This window comes from Heterodontus francisci, chromosome 10, assembly GCF_036365525.1.
Source record: "Heterodontus francisci isolate sHetFra1 chromosome 10, sHetFra1.hap1, whole genome shotgun sequence".
NCBI lineage: Eukaryota > Metazoa > Chordata > Chondrichthyes > Heterodontiformes > Heterodontidae > Heterodontus > Heterodontus francisci.
The window spans coordinates 14,658,814-14,670,033 of record NC_090380.1 but is presented as its reverse complement, the minus strand read 5'-3'; positions in this window follow the sequence as shown (position 1 = coordinate 14,670,033).

The following is an 11,220-nucleotide window of genomic DNA, read 5'->3' as shown; positions in this document are numbered from 1 at the left end:
TTTTACATCACCTTGATAACTTACTTTCCTTCCTATCTATAAATTTAGCAATTGAAATACTTGTAGAAACTCTTACTATCTGTTTTTATATTACTAGCTAGTTTTCATTCATGCTCTACTTTCTACCTCTTAATTAATTTTTCATGATTCTTTGCTGGTTCTTAAAATCTGTCCAATCTTCTGACTTATCACTAACCTTTGCAGATTTATATAGCGCTTTTTAAAATTTGATACTATCCTGAATATCCTTATTTAGCCACGGATGATGCATCCTTCTCAAAGAATTTTTCTTTCTCGCTGGGCTAAATCTTTGCTGAGAGTTATTAAATTTTGCCTTAAAAGTCTACCCCTGCTTCTCCACTATCCTACCATTTAACCTAGTTTCACAGTTTACTTTCTGCCTTCATACCTTTGTAATTACCTTTATTTAGGTTTAAAACACAAGTCTTAGACCCACACTTTTCCCTTTCAAACTGAATGTGAAATTCTATCATGTTATGACCACTGTCGTCGAGAGGCTCCTGCACCATGAGATTATTGATTAATCCTGTCTTATTGTACATATCCAGGTCGAGACTAGCCTGCTCCCCAGTTGGCTCTAGACGTACTGTTCTAATAAATTGTCTGGAATACACTTTATTAACTCATTTTCTAGCCTACCTTTGCCAATCTGATTCGCCCAATCTACATGTAGATTAAAGTCACCCAAGACTGCAGTGGTACCTTTCTTACATGCCCCATTTCTTCCTGTATACTCTGCTCTACTGTGTAGCAGCTGTTAGGGTGGCCTATAAACTACTCCCACAAGTGCCCGCTTACCTTTCCGATTTCGTATCTCTACCCAACTGATTCTACATCTTGCAGCCTCACAGCTCCAGCGACTCGGGTTCAATTCTGGGTACTGCCTGTACGGAGTTTGCAAGTTCTCCCTGTGACCTCGTGGGTTTTCGCCGGGTGCTCCGGTTTCCTCCCACAGGCAAAGACTTGCAGGTTGATAGGTAAATTGACCATTATAAATTGCCCCTAGTGTAGGTAGGGGAATTGAGAGAGGGTACTGGGATTAATGTAGGATTAGTATAAATGGGTGGTTGATGTTCAGCACAGACTCGGTGGGCCGAAGGGCCTGTTTCAGTGCTGTATCTCTTAAAAAAAAATCTCTTGCTACAGCACTAATGATATCCTTAATTAACAGAGCTACTTCACCACCTTGTCCTTGCTTCCTGTTTTATTGAAATGTTGATTACCCTTCATTATTTATTTCTATCTGTGCTAACAATTCATCCATTTTGTTGTGAATGTTACACACATTCAGATACAAAGCATTTAACTCTGTCTTTTTTACCACTTCTGCAGTCTTTGGCCTTATCTGCTGGTGTAGTGTTATGCTCTTTCCCTTGCTGCCTCCTGCCACACTCTGATTATCATTACCCAAATCACTACCTGGCTCTATTACCTCATTGTTTCCCTTTGGTTTACCACATGTGAATGTGGGAATTTGGTTCACCTGCTAAGTTTGGTACAGAGAGGGAAATAGGTGCTCCTTTTTCAGCCTCCAGTCGCTGCAGAAGATATAAGTTGCTTCCGAGAAATAGAAGGCAACCTTGAGAGAGTGACATCACAGGAAAGCTGTAAGATGATTGGTTGATGAGTAACTGCTCATAGGGAGTATCTGTAAATAGGAGCAGGATCCAGTTGTCGTGGTCCATGTAGGTACCAACGACATAGGTAGGATTAGAAAAGAGATTTTGCTTAGACAGTATGAGGAGCTAGGCACCGAATTAAAGAGCAAGGGTAATAGTCTCTGGATTATTACCTGAACCACATGCCAATTGGCAGACGGCACATAAGATTAGTGAAATGAATATGTGGCTCAAAGGCTGGTGTGGGAGAAACGGGTTTTGGTTCATGGGGCACTGGCACCAGTACTTGGGAAATTGGGGGCTGTACCGTTGCGACAGTCTGCGACATGCTGGGACCAATGATCCAGCAAACCATATAACTAGGGAAGTACAGAGTGCTTTAACAAGGGGGGTGAGAGATCAAGCTTGGGTAGATGTAGCAACTCAAGGGGTAGAGTCAAGGCAGGAGAGCAGAATAGTAATATGGGAAATGAAGGTCAGAGAATGGTAGCAAGGGCCAGAGAAAAATCCTAACAACACAACAAAAGTCAAGACTAAATGTTACAAAGATAACACAAAGACAAAACTAAAGGCTCTGTATCTGAATGCATGTAGCATTCATAACAAAGTAGATGAAATGATAGCGCACATTGAAGTAAATAAATATAGCCATTACGGAGACATGGCTGCAGGATGACAAGGATTGGGTCCTGAATGTTGAGGGGTATATGACATTCAAAACGAATAAGAAGTTAGGTAAAGGTGGAAGGGTAGCACTGTTACTCAAGGATGGCATTGGTGCAATTGTTAGAGATGACCTTGGTTCAGGAGATCAGGATGTAGAATTGGTTTGGGTGGAGATGAGGAAAAGTGGGGGAAATAAGTCACTAGTGGGAGTGGTCTACAGGCCCCCCAAACAGTAATCACAATGTAGGAAGAAGTATACAAGAAGAAATATTGGGTGCTTGTGATAAAGGGACAGCAATAATTATGAGTGATTTTAATCTATATATAAACTGGAAAAATCATATTGGCAATTGTAGCCTGGATGAGGAGTTCATAGAATGCTTGAGATAGTTTCTTAGAGTAGCACATTCTGGAACCAACCAGAGAGCGGGTTATATTGGACTTGGCATTGTGTAATGTGACAGAATTAAATCATGACCTCAGAATAAAGGCACCTTTAGGTAGCAGCGAACACAACATGATTGAATTTTGCATCCAGTTTGAAAGAGAGAAGAGTGGATCTAAGACTAGTATTTTAAACCTAAATAAGGGCAAATATATGGACATGAAATCTGAGCTAGCTGAAGTGAACTGGGATACTAGGCTTGGAAATAGATCAATAGAGAAGCAGTGGCAGATATTTAAGGGGATATTTCAGAATACTCAGAATTACTAAATGAAGAAAAATTCTAAGAGGAGGTCCTACCATCCGTGGTTAACTAAAGAAGTTGAGGAAAGCATCAAACTTAAGGAAAAAGCATATAATTTCGCAAAGGTGAGTGGCAGTTCAGATGATTGGTCAGAATATAAAGAACGGCAGAGAATGACTAAATGGTTAATCAGAAGAAATAAATTAGAGTATGAGAGGAAGCGAGATAGAAATGTAATAATGGATAGCAAGAGTTTTTACAGGTATTTAAAAAAGTAGAAGAGTAAGTAAAGTGAGTGCTGGTCCTCTTCAGAGTGAGAATGGGGAGATAATAGCAGATAATAAGGAAAAAGTGGATGAAATGAACAAACACTATAGAGAATACCAAAAACATTCCATTAATAGCTGTAAATTAGGAGGTGGAAGGAAGAGAGGAACTTGGTGAAATTACAATCACCAGGGAAGTGGTATGAACAAACTAATGGAGCTGCAGGCTGACAAGTCCCCGGGTCCTGATGGGCTTCATCCTAGGGTCTTAAAAGAGGTGGCTAATGAGGTAGTAGATGTGTTGTTAATTATTTAAAATTCAAAAATGACACAAAGATAGGAAGGAAAGCATGTTGTGAAGAGGACATAAGGAGGTTGCGGACTGATACAGATAGGGTGAGTGAGTGGGCAAAAATCTGGCAGATGGAGTATAATGTGGGAAAATGCGAAGTTGTTCACTTTGGCAGGAAGAATGAAAAAGCAGAGTATTACTTAAATGGAAAATGGCTGCAGAAGTCTGAGGTGCAGCGGGATCTAGGTGTTCCAGTACATGAGTATGCGGTTACAGCAAGTAATAAAGAAGGCAAATGGAATGCGATCCTTTCTTACGAGAGGAATTGAAAATAAAAGCAGGGATGTTATGCTTCAGTTATACAGGGCATTGGGGAAACTACATCTCGAATACTGTGTGCAGTTTTGCAATTATTTAAGGAAGGATGTAAATGCATTGGAGGCGGTTCGGAGGCGGTTTACTAGTTTGATACCTGGAATGAGCAGGTTGTCTTATGAGGAAAGGTTGGACAGACTAGGAGTTTAGAAGATTGAGGGGAGACTTGATTGAAGTATATGAGATCCTGAACAGTCTTGACAAGGTGAATGTGGCAAGGATGTTTCCTCTTGTGTGTGAGTCCAGAACTAGGGGGCACTGTTTTAAAATTAATGACAGAAATGAGGAGAAGTTTTTTCTCTCAGAGGGTTCTGCAACTTTGGAACTCTCCGCCTCAGAAGGTGGTGGAGGCGGGGTCATTGAATAATTTTAAGGCGGGGGTAGGTAGATTCTTGTTAGGCAAGAGAATCAAAGGTTATCGGGGCTGATGGGAGCATGGAATTCGAGACACAGAAAGATCAGCCATGATCTTATTGAATGGCGAAGCAGACTTGAGGAGCTGAATGGCCTACTTCTACTCCTAATTCATATGTTCATAAATCCACTGGGGGGTGGGGGGGGGGGGGGGGAGTCTCATACCTTCTAGGTGAGTTGAGGGAGAAATACTGACCATAGAGTGAGGACCACCTTCGAGACCATCATTTCAGCAGCTTCCATGTGGCAGTCGATCACTCTGGACACTTGGCTGCAGGAGACCAGAAGTACTGAGTATCCTTCACAGTCACAGCTTGAGTCTCCAGGTTTTCACAATGTGGTTTGTTTTGACCAGCAGAGGAACCATCGACTGGTGGATAAACTGACAGGTGAAATCAGGATCTTCTACCATTCACACTGAGAGTGAGTGAATGATAGTCACAGTCAACTTCGTCATCCAGAAGGCTTAAATATTCTGGATCTTTCTCCACTTGAGTCTTGCTCGGCCGGTAATATTTCCACAGGTCTCCATTGTCACAGCATGTGGAGTAGAGCTGGTTGATCTGGGAGCACAGTGTTTTCCAGGGGTTGATGCTACAGCATCAGGCTCTGAGGTTAATACTGCGATATATAGGTGGGAGAGGGGACCACATTCAGGATGAATGGGATTCTAGGCCAGTGGACATGGGTGAGTTCACTTGGCATTTCAATAGGCTCGAGATGTGAAATGATGGTATTACAGATGATACAAAAGTTAGCAATGTAGTAAATAGTGAGCATGATGGAAGCAGACTTCAAGAGGGCACAGACAGACTGGTGAACTGGGCAGGCACATGGAAGATACAGTTTAATGTGGGTAAGTGTGAAGTGATGCAGTTTGGGAGGCCGAATAACCTAAATGGTGCCATTTTGGAGGGGGGGGGGGTCCAAGAACAGAGGGACTTGGGGGTGCATATTTGCAAATCCTTGAAGGTGGCAGATCAAGTTGATAAGGTGGTTGAGAAAGCATCTGCCTTTGTAAATAGGAACACTGAATAGAAATACAAGGAAGTCATGCTGAAACTTTACAAATCTTTGGTTTGTCCTCAGCTGGAGTAATGTGTACAATTCTGGGCACCACAATTTAGGAAGGATTTCAAGACCCAGGAGATGATACACAGGAGGTTTACCAGGTTGATATCAAGGCTGAGGGAGTTCAGTTATGTGGAGAGATTGGAGAGCTGGGATTGTTCTCCTTAAAGCAGTGAAGGTTAAGGGGAGACCTAATGCAGGTATTCAAAACGATGAGGGATTTTAATAGAGGAACAGGGAGAAAGTATTTCCATCGGCAATTGGACATATACTAGAAGAGGACTAATTTTCAGGGTTTTGTAGAAAAGGCTGGGGTATAGGACTAAATTGGAGATCTCCTTCAAAGAGCCGGCACAGGTGTAATGGGCCGAATGTGGTTGTGCATGACGAAAAAGGCCGGCCCATAGAAAGACACCAAATTTGAGACAAAGGGTCAAATTGCAAACTCCAAGCTCACACATTTCTAGTTGTCAAATCGATGTGATATTGGTCTCCAACACCTGAGATAGTGGATTTCAATCCCATCCAGGTACAAATGTGAAAATGTGCTCTATGTGGGAAGCCAGGAACAATTCCAGCGCCCGGGACCAGCATGTGTGCAGGAAGTGTCTCTAGCTGCAGCTCCTGGAAGCCTGGTTTTCGGAGTTGGAGCAGCAGCTGGGGACACTGTGGGGTATCCACAAGGCAGAGAGTATCATTGATAGCACGTATAGAGAGGTGGTCACATCGCAGGCTCAGACACCACAGGCAGGAAGGGAATGGGTGACCACCAGACAGAGCAAGAGGACTAAGCAGGCAGTTGAGGACTCTCCTGTGGCTATTCCCCTGCAAAACAGATATACTGCTTTGGATTCTGTTGGAGGGAATGGCCTCTCAGGGGAAAGCAGCAACAGCCCAATTCGTTGCACCACAGTTGGCTCTGTTGCACAGGGGAGGAGTAAAAAGTGTGGAATGCAATAGTTATAGGGATTCAATTGTAAAGGGAATAGATAGGTGTTTCTGTGGCCGTAAAAGAGACTCCAGGATGGTATGTTGCCTCCCTGGTGCTAGGGTCAAGGATGTCTCAGAGTGGTTGCAGGACATTCTGAAGGGGGAGCCAGTGGTCGTGATATACCTTGCTACAAACAGCGTAGGTTAAAAAAGGACAAGGTCCTAAAAGCAGAATATAGGGAGTTAGGAAGTAAGTTGAAAAGTAGGACCTCAAAGGTAGTGATCTCAGGATTACTATCAGTGCCACGTGCCAGTCAGAGGAGAAGTAGAAGGATATATCGGCTGAAGGGATAGTGTAAGGGGGAGGGTTTTAGATTCCTGGGACATTGGGACCGGTTCTGGGGGAGGTGGGACTGGTACAAACTGGACGGGTTACACCTGGGCAGGACCAGGACTGATGTCCGAGGGGGAGCATTTGCTAGAGTGGTTGGGGAGGGTTTAAACTAAAATGGCAGGGGAATGGGAACCTTTGTAAGGAGTCAGAAGAGGGGGGAATCATAGACAAGAACAAAAGACAGAAAGGGGAATAAGAAACGTGATAGACAGAGAAATCAAGGGCCAGAATCAAACAGGGCCACAGTGAAAAATAGTGGGAAGGAGACAAGTAATGTTAAAAAGACAAGTCTTCAGGCTTTGTACCTGAACACGCAAAGATTTTGCAATAAAGTGGATGAATTAATCGCGCAAATAGATGTAACCGGGTATGATATAGTCGGGATTACAGAGACATGGCTACAAGGTGACCAGGGATGGGAAATGAACATCCAGGGGTATTCAGTATTTAGGAAAGGCAGCCAAAAAGTAAAAGGCGGTGGAGTTGCAATAGTGAGGAAGGATATTAGCTCTGACGATGTGGAATCTGCATGGGTAGAGCTGAAAAAAAACTAAGGGGCAAAAAATGTTAGTGGGGATTGTATATAGACCCCTAAACTGTACTGGTGAATGTTGGACTTGGCATTAAACAGGAAATTGGAGACGCATGCGAAAAAGGAACATCTGTAATTATGGGTGACTTTCATCTGCATATAGATTGGGGAAATCAAATTAGTTACAATACCATAGAGGAGGAATTCTTGGAGTGTATATGGGATGGTATTCTGGACCAATACACTGAGGAACTAACCAGAGAACAGGCCATCCTAGACTGGGTATTGTGTAATGAGAGAGGAATAATTGACAATCTAGTGATGCGAGACCCCTTGGGGATGAGCGACCATAATATGATAGAATTCATCATCAAGATGGAAAGTGATGTAGTTGATTCTGAGACTAGGGTCCTGAATCTTAATAAAGGAAATTACAAAGGTATGAGGCACGAGTTGGCTATGAAGGATTGGGAAACGTTACTTAAAGGGATGACGGTGGATAGGCAATGGCAAACATTCAAAGAGCGCATGGACAAACTGCAACAATTGTTTATTTCTGTCTGGCGCAAAAGTAAAACGGGAAAGGTAGCCAAACCATAGCTTACAAGGGAAATTAGAGATAGCATTCGATCCAAGGAAGAGGCACATAGATTCACCAGAAAAAACAACAGACCTGAGGATTGGGAGCAGTTTAGAATTCAGCAAAGGAGGACCAAGGGATTGATTAAGAATGTGAAAATAGAGTACGAGAGTAAGTTTGCGGGAACATAAAAAGTGACTGTAAAAGTTTCTATAGGTATGTGAAGAGAAAAATATTAGTGAAGACAAATGTAGGTCCCTTACAGTCAGTAACAGGGGAATGTATTATGGGGAATAAAGAAATGGTTGATCAACTAAATACTTACTTTGATTCTGTCTTCACAATGGAGGACACAAATATCATACCAGAACTGTTGGGGAACACAGGGCTTAGTGAGAGAGAGGAACTGAAGGAAATCAATATTAGTAGAGAAATGGTGTTGGGGTAATTGATGGGATTGAAGGCCGATAAATCCCCAGGGCCTGATGGTCTGCATCCCAGAGTACTTAAGGAAGTGGCCCTAGAACAATGAATGCATTGGTGGTCATCTTCCAAGATTCTATGGACTGTGGAACAATTCCTACAGATTGGAGGGTAGCTAATATAACCCCACTGTTTAAAAAGGGAGGTAGGGAGAAAACAGGGAATTATAGACCAGTCAGCCTGACATTGTTAGTGGGGAAAATTTTGGAGTCCATTATCAAAGATTTTCGAGCAGAGCACTTGGAGAACAGTGGCAGAATCGGGTAGAGTCAGCATGGATTTACGAAATGGAAATCATGCTTGACAAATCTACTAGAATTCTTCGAGGATACAACTAGTAGAGTTGATGAGGGGGAGCCAGAGAATGTGGTTTATTTGTACTTTCAGAAGGCTTTCGACAAAGTCCCATATTAGGGCCGCACAGTGGCGCAGTGGTTAGCACTGCAGCCTTACAACTCCAACAACCCGCGTTCACTTCTGCGTACTGCCTCTGTGGAATTTGCAACTTCTCCCTGTGACTGTGTGGGTTTCCACCAGGTGCTCCGATTGTCTCCCAAAGACTTGCAGGTTGATAGGTAAATTAGCCATTGTAAATTGCCCCGAATGTAGGTAGGTGGTAGAAGAATTGTGGGGATGTGGTAGGGAATATGGGATGAATGTAGGATTAGTATAAGTTGATGGTTGGCACAGACTTGGTGGGCTGAAGGGCCTGTTTCAGTGCTGTATGTTTCTACAAGAGATTAGTGTGTAAAATTAAAGTGCATGGGATTGGGGGTAGTGTATTGCAATGGATAGAAAATTGTTTGGTAGGCAGGAAACAAAGGATAGGGATAAATGGGTCCTTTTCCAAATGGCAGACAGTGACTAGTGGGGTGCCGCAGGGATCAGTGCTAGGAACCCAGCTATTCACAATATATATTAATGATTTAGATGAGGGAACTAAATGTAATATCTCCAAATTTGCAAAACTGGGAGGGAGGGTGAGTTGTGAGGAGGATGCAGAGAGGCTTCAGGGTGATTTGGACAAGTTAAATGAGTGGGCAAGTGCATGGCAGATGCAGTATAATGTGGATAAATGTGAGGTTATTCACATTGGTGGCAAAAACAGGAAGACAGATTATTATCTGAACAGCTATAAACTGAGAGAGGGGACTATGAATATGAAGGGAGACCTGGGTGTTCTTGTACACCAGTCACTGAAGGTAAGCATGCAGGTGCAACAGGCAGTAAAAAAGGCAAATGATATGTTGGCCTTCATAGCGAGAGGATTTGAGTACAGGAGCAGGGATGTCTTGCTGCAATTATACAGGGCCTTGGTGAGGTCACACCTGGAATATTGTGTGCAGTTTTGGTCTCCTTATCTGAGGAAGGATGTTCTTGCTATGGAGGGAGTGCAGCGAAGGTTTATCAGACTGATTCCTGGGATGGCGGGACTGATGTATGAGGAGAGATTGAGAAGGTTAGGATTATATACGCTGGAGTTCAGAAGAGCGAGGGGGGATCTCATAGAAACCTATAAAATTCTAACAGGACTTGACAGGGTAGATGCAGGAAGGATGCTCCTGATGGTGGGGGAGTCCAGAACCAGGGGTCATAGTCTAAGTATACGGGGTAAACCTTTCAGGACTGAGATGAGGAGACATTTCTTAACCCAGAGAGTGCTGAGCCTGTGGAATTCACTGCCACAGAAAGCAGTTGAGGCCAAAACATTGTATATTTTCAAGAAGGAGTTAGATATAGCTCTTGGGCCGAAAGGGATCAAAGGATATGGGGCGAAAGCGGGAACATGTTACTGAGTTGGATGTTCAGCCATGATCATAATGAATGGCGGAGCGGGCTCGAAGGGCCGAATGGCCTACTCCTTCTCCTATTTTCTATGTTTCCTTTCCCATTTCTAATAGATTGTTATATATATAATCTCTTCCTTGTCTTCTTCTAATCGTCAAGATGGGAATCCATCAGGATCAGGGGTTTTACTCTCTCCAAGATTGACTCGTTTACCAATTCCACCCCCACCCCCAACTTTCTATCTTAAACATTTTTCGATCTTTTTTGATCTCTTCTTCTAATGTCATGCTGACCATATCAGTCTCCCTGGTAAATACCGAGGTAAAGAAATTATTTCATATTTCGGTCCTCTCGCTCTCACGACCTTTATCATGTGTATCCCTTAGTGACCCAATCCCTATCCTGATTTTTCATTTGTTATTGAGGTGTCTGTGGAATAATTTCCTTTTTTTCTTATATTTATTGATAATTTAATTTTGTCATTTCTCTTTGCCTTCCTATTTGTTTTTTTAAAGTCTTACCTGACCTTTTCATATTCCCTTTTGTCATTCTCTCCTTTGTGTATGCCTTTATCTGTTGTTTTAACTTTGCTCAGTTTACGGAGAATGTAGAGCATTTCCTCAGTACATCAAGGCTGTTGATCCAGGCATGTGACTCCTGTGGTTCAATGGGTAAGACACTGACTTCACAATTCAGGATTGTCAATGCAATCCCTATCTGGGGTAAACTTGGCTTTGAATAATCTTCATTCTGTGAAAACCAGCTCATTGTCCTTGTTTCTGAAATACACAGAGATCAAATAACTTCATCAGCTCCTGTCTTGTAAATGACTGAAATTTAGGGGAAGCAAGTTAAACCTGTGGAAAGCCACTTGCTCTTCACATATAATTGATGTTTTGCCCAGAAATCACTGCATCAATTACTGACAGGCAAAAGAAAGTCAGATCATGTCATGTCATTACTGGGTTCTTTCAATTTGATAGAATGTGGTTGTGTATGAATAGAAAGATTGGAGCACAAAAAGGCATCAAATGTGGCAGTGATTATAGAGAGACAAAGGGGACAGTTGCAAAGACCAAACTCTTTCTCTGTGCAGCCAC